Source organism: Manis javanica, chromosome 1 (assembly GCF_040802235.1).
Source record: "Manis javanica isolate MJ-LG chromosome 1, MJ_LKY, whole genome shotgun sequence".
Lineage (NCBI taxonomy): Eukaryota > Metazoa > Chordata > Mammalia > Pholidota > Manidae > Manis > Manis javanica.
This window is the reverse complement of record NC_133156.1, coordinates 236,682,068-236,703,569: the sequence shown is the minus strand read 5'-3', so window position 1 is coordinate 236,703,569 and position 21,502 is coordinate 236,682,068. Positions and strand designations below refer to the sequence as shown.

Genomic DNA, 21,502 nt, shown 5'->3' with positions numbered 1-21,502 from the left:
TGGATTTTATATATTTTACAAGGACTTTTCAGCTGGCGGAACTAAGGCCTAGCCTGCTTCTCTGCTAAACTCACACATCAATTTTTTTTAATATATAATAATAGCAATATATAACAATAATAGTAATATATAACTATATAACAATAATAGTAATAAATAGCTATTGATTATTAGGGCCCGTTTGCATCCACAGAAAGGCAGGGAGTTTTGTGACGAGGTGTTTCATGTGGAGGAGCCAGGAGAGGACGGAGGGGCCCTGGGTATCGTCCCTGCTTGGCTGGCATCCTGCCCAAGGGCAGGGAACTGCAGGTGACTCACTAGGTATGGGGATATTCCCCGTTCACCTGTCTCTGCAGGAATCTAGCACCTCCTGCTCCCCAAGGGTTGGAAATTTGGGGCACCCTGAAGGTGTCATCCTGCCATGAACAGTGGCCTTCTCAAGGCAGACAGTGACAGCAGTAAGACACCCACTCATTCTTTCCCAGGCAGAGCCCTGGATGGAAGATGCTGGTGAGCCCAAGTGACCTGGTTTGGGGGGGGCTCTGGGGATGCCAGGAATCACTGGGTCTGCTCTGGGAAGAAGCTCATGTTATCACTCAGAAAGCGGCTCTTGGGCCAACAGACAACTGAAGTAGATATTCACAACTTTGCTCCATAATTTTTAAGCATTTCATTTGGTTTTTCACAGCTGAAGTCCATTCATCCATGCCTCCCTATACTGGAAGGCTGAATGGACGCTTCCTTAACTTCATCAACTGTGGCAGGGAATGAAGGGCAAGGCGGTCTGCCAGATCGCAAACCCCGGCTCCTGGCCCACAGGCTTAGACCCCAGACAGAACTTCTGTCTCACAGTCACGTCCACTAGCGGCTAAGAGGGAGGGCTGCCTAAGAGCTTCACAATTTGGCAACTTACGGGAACAATGTGACCGTAGGAGTAAATTACAGAGGGAAGACAAGTTTAGCAAAATTAAGAATAGTGCTTTAATTTACACATCTCAAGAAATATAATTGCTTATTTAAGAAAGCTTTTTGCCTTGTTAACAGAAATTTAAAAGAATGTATTTCCACTCCAGAAATGTATTGGAAGTTCACAAGTCTAGCATTACATACTAGAGACAAAGGTCTGAAATCAAGGCATACAGCTTTTCCTTGAAGTTCAAGGCTTTAAAGAGCTATGCTTTAGTAGAGAAGTCCGAACAGCCACAGCTCACGTGTCACTGTCTCATTGTTTTTCCTTCCATAAACATCTGAGAGCATTCACTGTATGTTTCCCACCTGCTCATCGAAAAACCTAGTAAAAATAATAGTAATAAATCGCTACTGATTATTAAATATTATTACTTGAATTTCTTAGTTTACCCAATCCTTACGCCGCTGTGATGTGGGTGATACCATTTAATCTATTTCACAGAGGAGAGAGCCGAGAGAAGCCAAGCAGCCTATCCAGATTCAAATGGTTGCTAACTTGCCCAAACCAGGCCTTGTCTAACTCCAAATCCCATAGGCTAAGCCCAGAGTACACGACGCATTTGCATCTACAAGAATAAGAGTGACTGGTGCATATTCTCTTCTAGGAGCTTTATTTGCCGTATGCAGAAGCCGGCAACCTCAGTGACAGGCCTGCCTCGTCAGATGGGAAACCAGAGTCAGGCAGGAGGGAGACCAGCCCAGGCCCAAGCAGTCAGCCCCCAAGGGCTGGTTTCGGCCATTTCCAGTCTCCCCTCCTGTCCTTCTCTCTCATTTCCACTTCTCCTCCTGCCTGCCCAGTAAAACCACCCAAGGGACTTTTTAAATGCCACCCCCAGAGATTCTGGGGGCTTGGGCTTCTGCATTATTTTTTTAAACTGCTCCGAAGGTTCCAAGAGCCCACCGGGCAGCGGGCCGACCACCGCCTCGTGGTTCTTCCATTCCTGATGCCTCTGTACTGGGTGACGGCCCCGCCCTGAGCCCCCCTGTCTTCACCCCGGACAACACACTTCCCGCCCTCCAGAGGTGGCCAGGCCAGCGAGCAGGAGACCACACCCAGTGGGAGGCGGTTCCCGGCGGGGCACCCAAGACCCCCCAGAGCTTCCAGGAGGCTGGCTGGTCGGGCCAAGCTGGTCCCGGAGGGAGGGGAACTGCTCAGAACGGATTCCTGGAGGAGGGGACTGAGGTGAGCAAGGCTGGCGGAGGGCAAAAGGGAGGAGGAGGAGACACCCAGCCTGGGCAGCGTCTTCGCGGCTCCCCGCCTCGGTCTGCCCCCTGGGCCTGTGGGCACCAGCCTGGGCAGCGTCTCCGTGGCTCCCCGCCTTCGGCCCGCCCCCTGGGCCTGTGGGCACGGGCAGGCAGATCATCTGCCCTGCAGTCCCACTGCCTCGAAAACGAACACGATCAAGCAAGCTCTCGGGTTCAGTTTTCACTTTAGCTCTAAAAAGCAAAATGAGGGTCTGGGTGGAAGCAGAATTATTAGCGATTTTTCCTTCTAATTGGGAAACTCAACCAGAGAGGCCGCTAGAGCCCTGTCAATCCCAGGCACTGTGGCCCGGGGCATGGGACTTTCGGGAGGCCAGCAGGGGCGCAGGGAGACCCCCTTTCCATAGACCAGTTCCCACTGTGGGAAAGAACAGGATGACATCCTATCAGCTTCTCGAGGCCCAAATCAGTCATGCACATTTCAATTCCCTTTTCTCATCAAATACCAGCACTGAGGTGGCCCTGGCCTCATCAGAATGCAGTAGCAATGGATGTTGAGACAGGAATTGAGAAATAGGTCGCCTGTTGGGTGGGAAGGTTGCCGTGTGGTTTCATCTAACTAGGTTGCTGGAAAGCCCCCGTGCCCACAGTTATCCCCTGAGTCACCAGGTCACAATGAAGGCATCGCTTTGCAGCATCTGAAATTCATCTTGTGGATAAAGGGCAGCAGGCAGGAAGGGAGCACAGAAGCTGTTGTTGAAATCAGGTCCGTTCATTCAGTAAAGATTCCCTGAGAACCTTCTAGACACCAGGGAAACAAAGCTAAGCACCTCTCAGCCTGCCCTGGAGAAACTCACTCTCCTGTGGCTCTGACAGAAACCAGCACTAGGCCCTGTGGTACCGAAGCGGGGCGGCCCCGGGCAGCAGGAGGCTAGAGTGGCAGAGGCGGGTGTGAGTAGGGTCGGGGGATGCAGGCAGAGAGAGGGTGCAGGCAGGGAGGGCCTTGGGGTCAAAACTCCTAAGCCAACTACAGTTTGAAGAATAAGGAGGAGTTTCTCAGGCTTAAAGGCTTTGATGTCCTCAGTATCCCACACCCCTTTGGTAAGAAAGCTAAGGCTCACGGAGTATATGACACCAGCCCGGAGCTCAAAAGACCTCTAGATCCTGTGGGCTTGGCCCCCTCCCAGACCTCCAGCAGACGGAGGGCAAGGACACAGGCCTGCGTGTTTGGGGGCCGCAGGTCATAGGTGAAGTCGCCGGATTGCATGAGGTCGCCCAGGAGTATGCAGAATGAAGGGGATGGAGGCCTGGCATCTCCCACTACCTGGGAAGCATGGAGAACAGAAAAGGTTTCCAAGAGACCTCAGAGGAAACACCTGGAAAAGCAGGAGGAAAATCATCCGCCGCTGGTTTCTACTGAGTGGAGGGGACATAGCCCAGTCCTCAGTGAGTTCATATTCCCAAAGAGCTGCTTGCTCTACAGGGCAGGGCAGAACCCAGTGCCTGGGACAGAAGCCGAGACGGGGCTGACGCAGGGGCAGAGAGTGGGAGATGGCCCCTAGCTGATCAGACAGGGAAGCCTTCCTGGAGGAGGAGAACAGCAATTCCTTCAAGCCAACATCCCACAGGTGGGAGAACCCAGGGAGTGAAGTGGAATTATTCCCTTCAAATAACTTCAGTGGATCCCAAAGGTAGCAGAAGTTATATGTGGTATTTGTAGGCTTTTGGAAGTAGCCTCAGAAATGTGAATGTCTTACAGAGGAATGGTATGACAAAGTGCCCATCAATTGTTTGTGAAGTCATTATTTTTACTGAGACAGGGAATATTTTGTTTTTATATTTTAAGAAGAGTACCTCAAAAGATGACACAGAAACACACCAAATGAAGTTGGTTTGTTAGTTCCATTAAAATATTACCTGCCAGAGGAAAGTATGTACTAGAATTACCATCCGTGCTCCGTGCAAGCTGAGTATCACCTACACGTGGTGATGGTTTATTTTCCTTTCAACCTCTCTGCTATTTTAACCATTTCAGAGAAATAAGCTTTAACAAGTCAAATTAGCATGTAAAGAGATGAGACTTGGACTCAGAGATAAGTAGTATCATTACCACCGATTTCATTGTTTCAAATACAAGATTTTATTTTGAGAAGAAAGTTTAATTAACCAGAGGTGGATCACTAAATTCTTTGACTTCAAAATCGTACTTTCTGCAAGATTTCACCTGTGAAATTCACAGCCTTTAATTACTGCCTTACATCTTAAAAAGGAGAACCTTTCTTCTGAATGGCTAATAACGTTATTATAAGAGGTAATTACAGAGCAGGTGTCTGGGGTCAACACCAAAATGTGGGGACTGCATTATTCCGATTTTTGAACTTTGAAAGTAATTTGTTAGGGAAACACTCCCCTACCCCCCATCCCGGAAACACTGTTGATGTTTTGGATTTGTTGGTTTTTTCTGTTCTTTTTTCTTTTTAAGCAAGGAAAAAAGAAACATTTAGAAATCAGTCCTTTACTGGATGAATTTCTTCACTTCCCAGAAAGCAAGAAAACAATTGTTTCCTGTAATTGGACAGTTTGATTGGAGGCAGGTGGTGCTGAGCTGAGGAAACCAGAGCCGCAAAGCCAATTCTGGCTTCAAGCACATTTCCTTTAGTTCTCAGCTCCAGCAGTACAACATGTAAATTGGCTCCACAAAAGCCGACTATAAATTTAGCTCCCATTTCTCTAACAAGCACCTTAGCAGCCATGAAGAGTCTCAGCAATCGGGGAGTACGTGCAGATCTGACATGATTATAAAGCGGCCCTGAATACCCCAGCATTAATTTCTCACACGTGTTCTTGCTGCCACAAAACAGGAATGTATGAGCAATTCTGGAAGCATCATGTGCCTTCATTTTAAAATATAGTTTAAAAGATACTTTCTTCCAGGTTAATGGGTCTTTGTGTTGCTCAAGTTGCGTTACCTTGAGTTAATATTTGCTTTCAATAGTTTTGAGTAACAAGCCAAATGAACATGACATCAGAGCTTACAAACACTAGTCCTGAGAAGGGGCAGGGGAGGAGCAGGGGTCATTTGTAACTCCCCGCTGCTTGTCATCCTTCCCTTATCTCTCTTCCCGAGTGCTGGCTCATTCATCGCACCCCCTGCACGGAAGCTGGCTGGCAATATTCCTCTTGCACAAATGGAAGAGCTGAGGCCCAGAGGGGCTAATGGCTTTGGCCAAGGTCACACAGTAAGTCAGGAGCAGAGAATTAACAGACCCAAACACTAACTTCCCAGCCCGCTGCTTCAAGTATGTATTTCCCTATTAATATTCTCCCTACTGTAAATCTGTAATTCACAACAGTCACTTTTAAGAAACTGAGAGGAAGAGGATGAGGAAAGGCAGGAAGAAATTTATCTGATAATTTCATCAAATTACTGTCCTTTGACTATGTATTAAATCAGTTACTTCAAAGTTCCAGCATATTTTATTAGTAATTTCTGGTCATGCTTCATTTTTTTAAAATATTAATCTATCATTTACCTAAGTTTGGAGCTCTTTTTTTCTATTTTCAAAACTTGAAAATAATCTTTTCTAATGCCAAATAGATTAATGGCTCAAATATCCTCATTCTCAAATAAATTTCACCTGTCAATCTACATACCTATAGAATTATTTGACAAAAAAACAGATTGCAGAGTTTACTTAGAGCCTCAGAATTACAACACTCTGTTTTCCAAGGTGATGACATCAAAGGAAATCCCACTAAGCCTTCCTTTCCAAGCCAGCAGGTACCTGTGGTTCAAAACCTTGACTTCAGGACTGAGTCTCAGAATCTAAACACTGAAGGTTCAAGTGCAAACAACCCATCTCCTCTGCCGACTAGGACCTTTTTCCTTTTTATCTATGGCTAAAGATATTCTCGAGAGACACACCATTATGAAACAGATAAAAGTTCTGTTCAAGAAAGACTTCTGCCTTTTTCTGAGTTACGCTTACCCAATTCTGCCCCGGGACAACAGCTTCCCAGCCCTCCTAACCCAGGGCTGCTGGTGGCCAGCACGGAGCAGAGGAAATGTGCTCAGAAATGCTGTGAACATTTTCTAAAAGGGATTGCACACTGATTAAACCTGTCAGAAGGCAGACCGAGTCTGCACAAGGAGTGCTAGTTGATAGCTAACTCAGAAATCTTGGCAACACTACAGAACCAATATTTTTACAGAGGTGGCACCGTCTTAAACAATGTCCTCAGTGTGCAGGACACAGGCAGCCCGTCTATCGCTATCCAGCAAGGGCGACTTTTTCTCCACCTTTTCTGAACAAACAGGCTGATGAAGGAGACTGGAAGGGGGGTTGGAGGGAGGAGGGCAGGGCAGGGCACTGTGGGGAACACTCTCTTTCAATAGATCCAGCTCGGGCCCTCAGCTCCTGCAAAGCTGGCCATGCCAGGTTGAAACAGGTTGCAGCCATCAGCCAAAACCAGCCCCTCAAGTCTGTTTTTCCTAACACATATGGAAACAGCCACACAGACCTCAGTTTAACTGCCTAAAGCAAAAAGCCTGTTATATTTCTCCTGAGAGGGACGCAGACAGGTCACGGCGTCTTTAGAGTCCTACTCTTGCCTGGCAAGCACAGCCAGCAGGACCGCCTATGCCTCCCCCTCCCCCTCCATCCTCTCTGGCCTCAGCACCTTCTGGGAAGGATCCCTACCAGTCCCCACAAGGGACTTCAACACTCGGTACCTAAGAAGATCTCCTTCTTCGAGTAACACCATTTCTTTCCAAAGCCAGTATCTTTTCCCAGAAAACCACCACCACCACAAAAAGTATTCAAGATTTTGATAACACAACCCACAAGTTCATCAGAACTGGACGGCCCAGCTCAGGGGAAGTGGAGTCAGTCAGCAGGCACCCCCTGCAACCTCGGAGGCAGGCAGAGAACTGAAAGGTGACCCATCCTCATACCACAGGGCCCAGGGCTAAGGTAGCCCACCCAGAGAAGGGGTCACCGGCGTACTCCCTGTGTTCATTTACTAGTGCAGCTGTAGAAGTACCACTACTGGGTGGCTTAAAACAACACAGGTTTGTTCTCTCACAGTTCTGGAGGCTGGAAATCCAAAAATGAAGGCATCGACGCGGCGGTGATCACTCTGGGACACCTGCAGGGGAGAATCATTCTTTGCCTCTTCTAGTTGCTGGTGGCTTGCCAGAAATCCTCAGTTATGGACTAAGTGTTTCTGTCCCCTCAAAATTCCTATATGGAAACCCTAATCCCAGTGTGATGGTATTGGAAGGCAGGGCCTCTGGGGGGTGGCCAGGTCATGAGGGTAGAGCCCCTGTGAATGGGATCAGTGTCCTTATAAGGGACCAGCGAGCTAGCTAGCTCTCTCTGCCACATGAGGGGGCACAAGAAGACGGTTTGCAACCCAGAAGCAGGCCCTCTGAACTGTGAGAAATAAATCTCTGTTTGTAAGCCACCCAGTTTACGGTACTTTGTTACACAGCAGCCCAAGCTGAAACCCTTGGCATCCCCTGGCTTTAAGCTGCAGCCCTCCAAGGGAAGGGAAAAGGAAACGGTTTCCTGGGTGTATATTCCTTGCTTCCTATGTCCCTCTGCCAGTTTCTTTCCTCCCTACAATCTACTCCTCTCCAGCCATGCACTCTGGTCTAGCACTTAGGTGTCCTGTGTTTTTTCCTTTGGCTCTGCAACTTCGGGAATAGATGTGTCAGGGTAGTTTTGACCTTAATATGTCAAACCAGAAAAAAGAAATTACACCACTCACTTCCAAGGGCTTCTTGACACGATCCTTTGGCAAAAAGTGCATGGAAGCCACAAGAAAAAGAAGAGTGAAGCTGTGCAGTTCAGGCTGGGCCAGCAAACCGCGAGCAGAGTCATAGAACTGGGACACGAAACAAGCTGTAGGTCCAGTTTCAGCTGGGTTGAGGAGCTGGACAGGAGCACACAAATGGCATTCCTAGAACCAAGCTCCTGAGTCCCAGGCACTGCACACCTGAGCCCAGGCACTAGCCATCAGAGCCCCAGGCACTGCACACCTGAGCCCCATGGTGCTGTGTCCTGAGTCCCAGGGTGTCGTGTCCCTGTCTTGGAATTCTGTACCCTCTGCCACAGGAAACTGTGGGCCCGATGCCTGCCTGGCAGCAATTCCCTTAGCCAGACAGCTCACATTACCGAATCTTACAAGGCTATAAAGCGCTTTTACAAACTTTGCTCATTTGAGTCTTGCCACAATTCTCTGAGATATCACCACCACTTCCACTTTACAAATGAGAACACCAGGACCCAGAGAGATTAAGTCACTTACCCACAGTCGCCTGCAACTTGGTGTCAAAACCAGGCCTCCAGCCGCGGCGGGTTGGTCCCAGACCTCACTGTCTTCCCGAGCCTCTCGCCCTCCTGGTGGGAGTGTCAGCTGGCGCAACTGTTTGTAGCCATCTGTATCCAAAGGATTTGAAATAAATACGTTCATATACTTTGACCTACTAAGTACCTGCTGGGAATGTATCCAAATGAAATATCCCACAATATGGAAGAATGTTTTATACACAAAGATGTTTATTACTTTATTACTTATTAAGAATACACTGTATTCTGAAAATTATGGAGAACGCCTAAATGTCCACCAGTAGGAAATGGTGAAGTACATTAAAACATGCACAGTTTTATGTTCATTTATTAAAGAGATACTAGTTAGAAAAAGGCAGCAAAAATGTGAGGAAAATACATTATAATTTTAAATGAGAACAAGAGACTAAAAACTGAATATATATTATTGTTCTACAAAGTTTAAAACCATTTATTGAACACCAACCGCACGGCAAGCACTGTGCAAGTAGGTATAAAGGATAAAAAAGAAAGTGAGAAAAAACTTAGATCCAGTCTCCTGAAGCCTACATCCAAGGGATAATCACACCTTTGTAAGAAAATTGACATGCAGGAAAAAACAGACCAAAACAAAATATGCTGAAGGTAAATGGTCGCAAACTTCAAATCATGAAAACAGCAGGGAGTTTCTTCTTCTCTTTCTTCCTTTTTCTTCTCAGTCTGTTCTCAGAGATGCAGAGAGCCAGGCTCTTTGTCCCCGCAGGGACCGGGCCTGCCTCCTCTCCAGGCCCCTGCATGGCCCAGGGCCCGCACACTCCCCGCACTTGGTCACCACCCCAGGGGGGCCACATGGTCACAGGAAGAAAGCTCATCTTTCCAACACGATGGGCTGAGTGTGACTCCCCCAGCTGGTTGACCCCAGACAAGCAGTCCCCAAACCCTCTGCCCTTCCATTCCCTCTTCAGTAGGGTGCACGGCCCTGCAGAGCAGTGTAGACCCCACATGGGGAGCACACACAATAGGCTCCCAATCGGTGAAAGTCATAGTTGGGTGAACTTAGCTGATACCCACATTACCTTTCACAGCTGCCCTGGTCTGGTCTCTCTGTTCCTGCTTCATTTGACAAGGGGCACTAAGCCCATTTGTCAGAAAGACCCAGGCTGAGGTGCCCTGTGCAGGAGGGGCTTGGGCCCCAGAGGCTTCTGGCACCTTCCATGGAATGGCGGGGTACACATGCAGATCTGCTCCCTCCGCTGTGGCCCTCACCTGGGCGCCCCTGAGAAAAGGCTCCCATGGAACATGCACAATGCAGGTGATGAGGGGGATGCACAGACACATGGAGATGGGCATGTCACCCTTTCTCTGACCTTCGCTGTCATTCTCACACAGCAGGCGGGTGACAGCGTCGGCTGTTGCTAGTAACTCCTCCAAACAGCAAAGAATGAACCTAGACAGACAAGCAACTTTATTCAAAGAAGAGTTGCAGAGTTTCAATGTGTCACTTTCTGTTCCTGAATCCAAAGAGAATCTATTTTTCCCTTTCCTCTTCCCCAAATGAATAGTCTAGTGAAAAATATCCCGAGTGGTGCTCGGAGATGGGGGCCTAGATTCAGCCCTCCCTGGACAGATCCCCTTTCCTCTTAGCCGATTCCCATCTGTGGAAGCACAGCCCAGACAGACGGTGCCTGGAGCCTCCTTCCATCCCCGCACTCGGGGCTTGGGACAGCCGCGTATGCCACAGCCTGGCCCTGTAAGAGTGGTCCCGATTTTTTTCCATTCTTGGAGCGCCATTAAACATGGTTGGGCTTTTCCCTCCTGTCACATTTACCTGCTCATCAGTCAAATTCTGCCAAGAGGGACAGAGGAACCCACCGCACGTGCCCCACCTGGGGAGGCAGAGGCAGCCGAGAGGGCAGCAGTGAGGAAAGAGGGCCACAGGGCGCGTTGGTTCTCCGGAACCGACAGCTGCAAAGTCCAAGACCCCAGGCTCCAGAAGCCTCTCCAGACCCATTCTCATCCGTTCAATTCCCAGCCAGCCACCTCCCAAGGACCCTTTGAGAGTGTACAGCAGACAGCAGCAAGACACATTTCTGCACACCGGTGTTTTCCATCTGTGTGCTATGCAATGGGCTGGTCTATATAATCTGCCAGAATTGCCGACACACAGCACCACACACCTGGGGACTTAAACAGTAGAAATTTGTTTTCTTGGTTCTGGAGGCTGGAAGGCCAAGGTCAGGGTGCCGGCAGGGCTGGTTTCTCCTGAGGCCGGTGTCCTTGGTTTGCAGACAGTTGTCTTCTCCCCATGTCCTCACATGTACTCGCCCCGCTGTGTGTCTGTGTCCCAATCTCTTCCTGCAAGGACACCTGCTAGACGGCCTTAGGGCCCCCCCACCATGACCTCAGTCTTCCCTAATCACCTCTTTAAAAACTGTACCTCCAAATACAGTCACACTCTGAGGAACTGGGGGTTCGGACTTCAACCCATGAATTTGGGAGGGAAACACAATTCAGACCATAATGTCATCCAAACTGGTATTTTACAGATGAGAGAGCAAGACTTGTCCTGGATCTCAGAGCAAACTGGTGTTAGAGGCCATGCAGCCCCAGCACCACCCCCCCCATGTCCTGCAGGCAGCTCACGGCTTTCCACAGCCCTACAATCTGAATTCCATCCCAAATAAAGCTCCCACCTGCTCCTTTGTGAAAGGCGAAAGGCTCATGGATCTGATTCAGTGGCCAGCTCTGGCTCTGGCTTCAGGCAAGTAGTTTAAAGCTCACAGAGCCTGGACCTCCTTGATCTGTATGGGGGAGTTGGCACTATGGGCTGGCAAGCAGCTCGGGGTGAGCACAGGGAGGCACGGTGGGCCCAGTCAAAGGGAAGCATAAGCAGGGCTCCTGGCAGCATGGAAGCCACCTGGGAACACACTTCACACATGTTTTGGAAGTTTGCTTTTATAGCAGTAATTTAAATTAAGTCACAGGTAATTCTGAGACACTGAAATAAGCCCTCTGCCCAAGAGCACCTCCACACCGAGCTCAGTCAGCCTCTTGGAGTCTCTGTGACTTTATGAAAGGAAATAGACTGCAGTTCTTCTAGAAGGTTCAAGACTGCAGAAGCACCCCTGAGGACATAGACACACCTCTGGATAGGCCCAGCCAGCCTGCTTTCTCTGTCCTCTGCAGAGGCACCCTCATGACTGTGTCACTTGCCAGGGACAGAGCACATGAGGCCAGCCAGCATTCTAGAAGGAAAAACCCTGAGGTTCCAGATCCTGGCATCATGCGGGTTCATGGCATAGAGACTCCAGCTCTAGACTCCCACGGGTTCACGTAGGCAGGTTTGCTGCTCCCTAAGGTAGCAGGGTGAGGGAGGAAGGATGTGGCCTTGTGGACAGGAGGACCCAACTTCTGAGCCCCTCTGTGTCTGAACCAGGTGACTGGGGGCAAGTGCCAAAGCTCCTCCAAGCACTAGTTCCCCCACCTGACAAACGGAGCTCCTCAGGTAACTGTGCCTGACAGGGTGACTGTTTGCAACAACTGCCTGTGTAAAGGACCCCTAGGGAAGGTTGTTAGGAGGTTCTATACATTGGTTGCCTCCATATGTCCCAACAAGCAGGCTACATGTGCAAGGCCTTCTCCACCCTGGCCTCTGCAGACATTCTAATCACACGTTAAATGAACAAAGTACTCTGCAGTTTAGAAAGTGCTTCCTGGGTACCCTTTGATGGCATGGACTCATTTAATACTCAGACTGGTGAGGCCAAAGGACCTGCCTCAGCTACCCTTCACCTGTGTGTGCTGACTCCAGAGCCAGGGCCTTTTTCCATGGCAAACAAATAACACCTCTCTTCTTTCCCTCAGAAAGTCTGGTGACCTGCAGTGCATGAGAACCACACGGATCTGTTCGGGCCAGGGCAGTGGCCTTGCCGTTCACGTCTGCTTCCAGAACACCTGGGGAGCAAGTCCTTCTAAAGTTTCCCTTCAGGACTGTTTCATTCGATTCCTAGCATTCTCCTTGCTTGATTCTCATTTCCTTCTTGAAGTTCAAAGCTTCTAACCATTGAATGGAGGGAGGGAGGGAGGGAGGGAGGGAGGGAAGGCGTATTTTTTAATTCTCCATTTTCACCTTGATGTCCTACTTTCCAGTTTCTTCAATGAGATGTGAAGATAAACTTAAAATTTCCTCTTTGAGATTTGACACCTTCTTTCAGCCTGCAGCCAGTCAGAGAAACTCACCTACCCCAGCAGTTCCCATGGCCCCTTTTGAACCTTCTTGCAAGTGTCAGGAGGTCATGCAGGTGGATCAGCCTGCGGAGAGGACTGGGAACCGGCCGAAACCTTCCTGGTCAGCATTCCACTTTGTGAGTCAGGCCGAGCTGCCTCCTATCTCTGCTGTCACTGGAATGTGCTTGCTGGGCAATAGTTATAGTTCCTTCTCCTGCTTTGACGAGGCTCTGACAAGGGTGACTCTACCTCTGGCACGTGTGACCCTTCACGCTGGCTCACTGTGGCTGTGAGCTGCAGCTCCAGGACCTCGCACAAGGCCGTCTGCCTGCACCGCCCCTCCCCAAGCCCGCAGGGACCGCTTCCATCAGCTTCTCCAGGCCAGGAACTTGGAAACTGGGCACTGCTGGTGCTTGCTCAAAGGTTCGGTATTTGAGACTCATGGCTAAATTCAGTAATAACAACACAATTTCACCAAAAAGTATTATAGTGATTACTGAGTTATATTAGGAGCTTATTTAAGATAACATCTTATTTGTAAAATGCAGTTCAAATAGATGCTTAGCTCAGTCAGTGCGACTGTTAAACTCCTCATGCACATTAGCGTAATCACTCTGGAAGTGAGCGCCGCTTTTAAACATATGAACAGTTAAAACCGAAAGCATAAATATATGTCTTTTAAGATGGTGGCACAGTTAGAATAAGAGGGTTTAGGTTTACATGTAAACAGGAATTTAGTTGTCTCTTTAGCATAGTACAGTAGGATGTAAAAATCTCTCCAAGACAGCAGCTCTCTTAGAGAAGCCAGATCTGCTATCCCAAACTGCCGTGTTTTATTAATAACACTTTCTGTTTATCAAATACCTTCTGCATGCCAGGCACGGTGCTGGGCACTTTAAATATCTCATTCAGTTTGCTCCTCCCTGCACTAATAATAAATATTATTTCCTCTGGGAAAGAAGATAAACCTGAGTCTCTCAGAGGTGTGTGACTTGTCTGAGACCACAGAACTGGAATTAGAATTCATATTTAACTCCAGTGCCTGGCCACTGGCCACTCTTCTCTGCTCCTGCGTCCCCACCACTAAGTGCAAGATGCCCAGCTGGGTTGCCAACAACCAGCAAAACATCAGGCCCACTTCCGGCTCTTGCTCAGTGCCCCAGGGCACTCTAAGTGACCCTGTGTCCCAGGACCCTGACTCAGCCACAGAACACAGAAGAAGGAAGCCAGACCCGAGGACTGGGCCAGCAAGCGAGCCCCCACACTGACCCCCAGCCTCTTCTCCTGGGAGGGCAGATGCAGGGGGGCCTCAGATGCGGGAAGTCCAGTGGGCCCCAGGGCATATTGGAACTTGCACAAAATCTCTGGATTCCTCAGCCCTGCCCTCACTGGCAATCACCCCACTCCGCAGCAGGCACGATGGCTCCTACCTAGCTGAGAACTGTCAGCGCTCAGTGTCCACCACCACAACCCTAGCAGATGGCTTTCTGGGCTGGACTTTTTTTCTTAACAGAGAATCATGACTTATCTCACTTGACACTCAAGATCCTGAGCTGCTCTGAGAGGCACAGGTCAACGCTGAGGTGGTGGGCTCTCCTCGCAAGCACCCCAGCCTCCCAAGGCCGAGGCGCTACACTTCAACTGCATTCATGCTAATGCCCCTGGACTCTCCAGGTCCTTCAAGAACAGTCCAGTGTCAAGGTGTGCCTATTATTCCTTTTCAGAAATGCTCACCAGTAGCCACATCCACTAATTTGAGTTCAATTCTGACCTCTGGTGAGAAAGCTATAGGGCTAGAAATTAACCAAGCACCAATTATGCAATATATGATATAGCTAATTGTGTATTAGATTTCACATAAATTATAATTCATGTAATGTGACACATTGAATCATACTGCTGAGGGGTAATAAATCTGCTAAAGTTCTTCAGAAAGTCTTTGCTTTACGCGTGCTGAACCTTCCATGGTGAGCTCAATCCCACTCTGTCTTGGCACATTCTGCCCAGGTGACCCTCAAGTCAGCCCTAGAGTTCTCCTGCCTTCACACAGAGCTGATGTCAACTCCAGTCGTCTCCTGGCCTCACCCCCCAGAGCTGTTATGAGGAGTAAGCAAGAGAGGCCATGTGGAGCGCTGATCAGAGTGTCTAGCATTCAACAGACACTAAATTGACAGTAGAGGTATTCATATTAGACACACAGATATGTTTCCCTTGGAATGTAACCTATTTCACACATCTTATTCTGAGACAGTGTGTCTACACTGAGCGTACCTACAGAAACTCCCTGATGAACCATCCTCTTCTTTCTAATACCACTGCCTCTCGGGGTAGCCTCAGATTTTCAATAATGTTCGATGAGATCTGCAGAGAAGCGTTTCTGAGCATCCCCAAGCTGGTTAGCTGCCCCCTGCCCCTATCTCTCCCTCCACGCAGCCCTTGTAATCGTGTCTGTGTGGTCTCCACTCAGGGGCAGAGGCCCCGGCCACAGCCGTGTCTCATCTCTTTCTTTCTCTCCAGTTGTTCTCACAGGTCGAGCTCAGAGAAGCTTGGTGAATGTCTATTTACTGAGCCCAGTTGCCAAATATCCCCCTGGCTGATGATTCAAGTACAGCTTGAATCAGTTTGTTTCTCCCAATAGCTGACCGAAGCTGGGTTTTAAACCAATAAACACACCTGTGCTTAGCACATGAATGAATTCACCCCGTCCCCAAACTAGTCCTAGAACAGTCTTGTAAAAAATAACAAGAGGATCCTTCTGCACATGGACTGTCCCTAGGCGCCGCATGCTGCAGGCGGGTGGAGAGGCAGGCAAAGCGTGCCTTTGGTCATTTCCTCCTTCACCTGTGGGGTAAGCAGTGTTAGCCCCGTTTTACAGATGAGCACACCGATGCGCAGCAAAAATAATTTGCCAAAGGTCATGCAGCTGCTGAGTGTTTATCAACTGATGTCTGTTCTAGGAATTAGGAACACTGGTGCTGAGAACACTTAAAAATAACCCTGTGCATTTTCCCATTATTGAAACAGGTTTACTAATCAGGGACATGGCTGAAAAAAATCCAGCAAAATGACTCAGTTCCTAGCAAAATGTCATTTCTCCCCATCACTTCGGGACAACCCCAGCAAAGCCTGTCAGAAACAGAAAAAGAGAGAGACAGAGAGAGAGAGAGAGAGAGAGAGAGAGAGAAGGGGAAGAGAGAATGCATCAGCATGAAGGCCAGAACAACAGAACATCTCCTCTCCTGTCACCCTGCAGCCTCTAGGTCAACTCCGAGTGCTCACAAAGCAAAAACGCCTGCGGTAAAGTCAAGGGCAGGCTGGAGGGCTCATTTCCTGTCTTCTAAATATACTCTTGTTCCGATGGTATCTCGTCCTCTGCGTCACGGAGGATGGCTGCCCTTTACATTGCAAATGTCTCAGGAACTCCTCAGCCCAAAGGAAGCTCCGGTGGAGAAAATTAGACTTTCTAGAGGCCTTCAGGAACAGTGTGCTCAGGCCCCGCTAAGCCACTTGGGGGCCACCACCTCCCCTCCTCCAGCTCCTTGCCCTCCGCCTCCTCCCCAGCCAGAGCACTTCCAGCCCTCGGGGTGGGCAGGAATCGTCCAGCAGGGCTGCTCTCCATGAATGTTATCAGAGGAAACACTTGAAAACTGAGAAGCAAACAGAAACCATTCTACACTTGCTGTCACTTTGCCACCTCCAGGTGCCCCAATCTCAAGCCAGGTGTCCTCACAAAAGAAAGGGCCCTTTCAGGACTGTGGCTGGTGTTTCTTGGGCTGAGTCCCTCAAACGGGGCAGAAAGTAAGGAAAGACACAATAGGAGGTGGCAGCTTTAGAACCCGGAGCCCGCCCAGCTAACACGGCCCTGCCGTGGCCAGGCTCCACAGCCTTTGGGCAGGCGGCATGGCCCTCAGCCTTGGTCAGACCGGCTGTATGTCGGGTCACTAGGAACTGGGACTCCTCATAGGGTTTATGAGGACAACGCAACGCGGGGCCCTGGACCTCACAACAGCACTTCCACTGGGACGGAGAGACTGTGTCCCTGCCCTGGGCCTGGCACAGTCCCATGATCTCATTTAATATCTGTACCTCTGCCTCCCTCCTTCTCACGATCAGTGCCAGCGTGAGTGGCGACAGTGGCCTCCGCTGCTTAGGGGAGACTAAGGCATAGTCAATGCCACACAGCCCAGAAGTGGCAGATCTGGAAGTCCAAGTCCAGCTGCACCAAGGCCCCCCGGGTTCTTCAGCTCTTCTTCAATTCCCTGCAGACAGTGGGTGCAACCTGGAGGGTCACAGACACACTATCCCCAGGGGTGCGATGGTGCGGGAGGTTTAGACGGTCCCGGGGGAGGGGACACTGTCTGACTCCGTCACACGCCACAGCACTCTTACGCGGGATCCCTCACCCCGCACTGCCTGCACAAGGCTGGCACCTAGGAGCTGGGCTGGGAGGCAGGACGAGGAGCACAGGTTCTCCCTTCCGAGAAGCCAGAACCCCCAGTAGACTTCAAGGAACCCCAGCATTCAGAGACCACCAACTTTAATACACATGATACAGATTTAAATAGAAATACATTCTTATATATTTGAATGTACACTTTATATATTTAAATCTATTAAATAGATACATATTTAAGTCTAAATATAGATTTCCTACCAAGGACTGTGCACTTATTGGCACATTTGACCAAAGTATCTGTAATCACTTAACACAACAACCTTACAAGTAGATTCTATTAACTATTATTTGCATTTTACAGATGAAGAAACTGAGGTGGAGAGTTGAGAAGGAAGCCACCTAATATCACAGCTGGGAATTGGTGCAGCCTGGGTCCGAATCCAATCGATTTGCCATTTTGGTTTGAATAGTATTTTAATTTTTTAAAGTGTGAGGTGAGGATAAGTTCCCAAGGGCATCTGGGGTCCCACTGTTGTGAAGGGGCCCCTTCCTGCTGGAGTCCTTCCCTGGGGCACAGTCCGGGGCCCACCCTCCTTCCTCCCCAGGGCTCCATGCTCCCATGCGCGCCTGGCTCAGCCCCATGGGTGGGAGGGGCTGTGTCCTTCTCCGACCCCTCAGGGACAACCCCTGACCATCCCCTGCACACCCTGCTACACCAGCGCCTACCTAGGTCTGGAGGAGGGAAGGGAGGTGAGATGGGCCTCAGATGAGGAGAGGGAGTTTCCAGTGGGCCGGGGGAGATGGCTCCATGGAGGCCGAGAATCTGGGGTCCTCTCCAGGCCTCGGTCAGCACCCCTTCCTTTCCCTGTAGCCTACCGTGGGGAGAGCTGCCACGCATCACCCCCTGTGAGGCCCCTGATAAATGAGCTCATTCCCACAGTGAGGCAAGCACCTGGGGACAGGCAGTCACTGGCTCTGTGACCTTGGACAAGTCCCCGAGGTCACAACACTGGGCAGGAAGTGGTTAGGGTGATGCCCTGAGACCATACCTTCTGGAGAGCGGCCGGTGCAGGTAACTTCAGCCAACGCATCCTCCATTTCAGAGCTAGGTTGCTGCCTCCAAGGGCACAAGCCCTGAACCTTGTAACCATGGAGAGCGCTCCCCAGGCTCCGTGACCCCCGGCCCATTGCTCACTCTTCCCCACTCCTGTCCTGAGTAACGGGCTTTCCCAGCAGGTGCGGCAGTGGGCCGCGTCAGCCAGTGCTGCGCTGGAGCCAGCCCTCACGTATCGCTACAGCCACGAGTGAGCAGGGCCTGCCAGGTGTGCTCTCGGCCAGGTCCCACTGGTGGGAGTATTTACTCCACAGAAATGGGCAAACATGAGCTTTTTACTTTGTGTTTTTGTGGTTGTTGTTGAGTTGTTAAACACTTACGCCCATACCACGGGAGCCCTTGGCAGATGGCAGAACGGGATCCCATCCTGAGCCCTCGGCAACTCTCCCTGCCCTCCTTTTGATACCAGAGAGTGCACAGCTGGGGACTGGTGGGCTTCCAAGGGGCAGGGCCCTTTACCAGCACTGGCAGAGTGGCGGGGCACAGGACCCAAGCCTCGGGACACGTGTCCCCCACCCAGGCCTCCAACTGCCCCGCGGTCCCTAAAGCATCATCCCTAACGTCACGAGCTGGCAGAGCTGAAGTTTACTCATCTGCAGAAGGAACAAGAAGGAGCCAGGGCCTTGGAAATCGCGAAGCCCAGCATCTCACCCCGGCTGCTAGGGCAGCGATGCCCTCTTGCTCAGGCTCTACCGAGCTTCCCCCAAGTTCTCTTCCTCCTAATTCGCTTTGATCTTTGTGAGCTCTCAGAAAACCCCTCAGCGAAGTGCACTTGACGTCTGGAAAACTCAGGAACAAAGATCTGCTGTTTAGAGAAGTGCTTATAAAGGTTTGCCCAGCTCATGACCCAAAGCGTGAGCTGAATGATACTGTAAGAAACAGCCCCAAAGCTGGAAGCCACCTGCATGCTTGTCACATACCCTCATCTGACAACTGGAGCAACGGAGACTTGGTCAAGGCCACATATCAAAGTGTGGTAGTGCTGAGCCCAGAAGCATCTAGTGTCACATGTGGAAATTAGGAGAAATAATTGCTTTCCATGACCTGCCCATGCAAAGCATGTCCCTGAGTGGAACTTGCCCTGAAGAATCCCTGCACAGCAGCTTTGGGCAGCTGCTCTCCTAATGGCCCGTTCTGTATTCTCTCAGGAATCACGCCAGGGGTCCAGCCCCGAACCTGCTTCATCAGCCCTTCCCTCCATTTTGTAAAGACCAGATTGCCTGTATTAAGACCCTTTCTGCTTAATGTATCTGGCATGGTTTCCGTTCCTGCAGTGAGCTCCGACTCACACATCTGCCCCTGGTGCTCAGATCTAGTGATCTGTTACTTTGTGAGTTTAAGGAATGGCTCCCTGAAACATCTATGAGTCTCTGTGAAATCCTCCCTGGACCCTACGATCAGTCCCAATCCACTGTCAGGGATGCACTGGGCAACACTCTCTGTTGGCCCCTCTGTTCTTGAGCATCAGGACTCACGGGAGACTGGACTTTCTTCTGCACACCCAAAAAGTCAAATGCACACTGGTACAGATTGATCCGCTACTAAGGAAAGCTTTAGGGGACTCAAACTAAAGTATATCCTACCCTAGACTTTGATGGGGAAGAGCTTCCTGTAGGTTGGTGGAGAGCTAGGAGACCATTCGCCTTCTGCAAAATTCTGCAGCTTGATTTTACAACCAGGGCAAAGCCAGAGTCTTCCATTCTCTTGTCCAAAGAGCAGAGCAAGTCTTGTCCTGAGTCTAACCGTGACAAGTGCCCTGCAGGGCCACCACAAATCACTGGCTAGGTGGGGAAGGCCTGGGTGGCACTGATCACTTCCACTCCCACATGTGCCCTCCTACCCACCGTGCAATCACCCTCAGGAAAACAAAGGCATGTGTTTCTTTTCTTGCTTTCAATTCCATCCCAGTCATCTGATTCAAGGACTCATTCAGATCATCTTCCCATTTCTGCTGCATGTTACGTCACCAAAGATACATGTCCAGTTAATAAGCAAATTGGAAACATATTAGCCTCTCTGGCAGGACAGGGAGGGGCCTTCCTGGGAAGTTAGTTTTAACACTGCCCTTTGGAGGGAGAAGCAGCAGGAAAGTCATGAACGCCCACCAAGTAACCGTTCAGAAGCTGGGAGATCCAGCTGTCCCGGCTCCCTGAACCCTGCCTCCCTCCTCTCCCCGCTGCGGGTGCGTAACTGGGTGAGCCCCACACCCCCCTCTCCACTCCCCAGATGCCAGGCAAGAGGGTCTTCTTCCCCCACACCCATCGTCAGCCCACCTCCCCAATGACTCAGCTTCAGAAGCCCCATAAATGGCCATGCCCCCACAGACAGGAGCCTCCAGACCCCCCCAGACTCTGTCTCCTGAATCAACTCTCTCTGGCATATTGTATCCCCTGCATTTCATCTGATGAAATTGCTTTTGTCTGACTTTAATTCACTAAGCTTTTTTAATTGAAAAATTCATTTACACTCACAGTGACAAAAAAGTCAGAGTATGAAAGGATATAGAATGAAAAAACAAGCTACTCTCCCCTCTCATATCCCATATCCTATTCCCCAGAGATAATTACTATCGAGAGCCCCCTGAAGACCCTCCCAACAAGCTTTTACATGCATGGGGAAATACTGTTGGTTAACTAACTTAGTGGCTTTTTCAGACTCTCCTTGCTATAGTGGCTGGAAAGCCAGACACTTGCTTCTTGGTTTTCCTAAAGCTGTGGATAGGCATGTGACCCTGTCCTGGATGACAAGATGTGGGGGTAAGTTGACCCATAGCAGAAAGAGGTGAGTTTAGGTGGTATCTGGGAAGCTTTTGATTTCCAGATTTAAAAGAAAAGGGAAAAGGCAATGTGTCTGGCACTGACAGGTCCCCTTCCTTGTTCGTTGTACTTGGATGTGATGTCCGCAGCTGCAGCAGCCATTTGGGGACCATGAGTAAGTGTAAGGATTTAAAAGCCAATGGATTTCATGAAGGTGGCACAGGAGAGGAAGAACTTGAGTCCCTGAAAACCTTGGTAAGCAGCAACTGCTTCCCTCCAGAAGTAGTGTTAATGAGAAAAATAAACCCTTATTTTTTAACCAGTGTTAGCTGAGTTTTCTGTTCCATCCAAACCGATAAAGTATACAAGCAGATGCTATACTGTACGCTGTGCTCTGCGCTGGGCTTTCCTCACTCAGGAACGAGTCTTTGCGATGTTTCCGTACCGAATCCTACAGGCCTATCTTAGTCTTTTCAACATCACCGGAGTATCTCTCCATATAAAT

The 21,502-nt window shown here is 49.8% G+C and overlaps 1 long non-coding RNA gene across 1 annotated transcript in view; it reads right to left on the bottom strand.

The window, feature by feature from the left end:
• Positions 1-4,327: 4,327 nt before the first annotated feature.
• LOC140844497 (uncharacterized) overlaps positions 4,328-21,502 on the bottom strand; it is a 69,104-nt gene continuing 51,929 nt past the window's right edge. The window contains exons 2-3 of the long non-coding RNA XR_012122920.1: positions 8,485-8,615; positions 4,328-7,320 (exon numbers count right to left, since the gene is read on the bottom strand). This is a non-coding gene — a long non-coding RNA (uncharacterized lncRNA). The remainder of the gene's footprint in view (positions 7,321-8,484; positions 8,616-21,502) is intronic.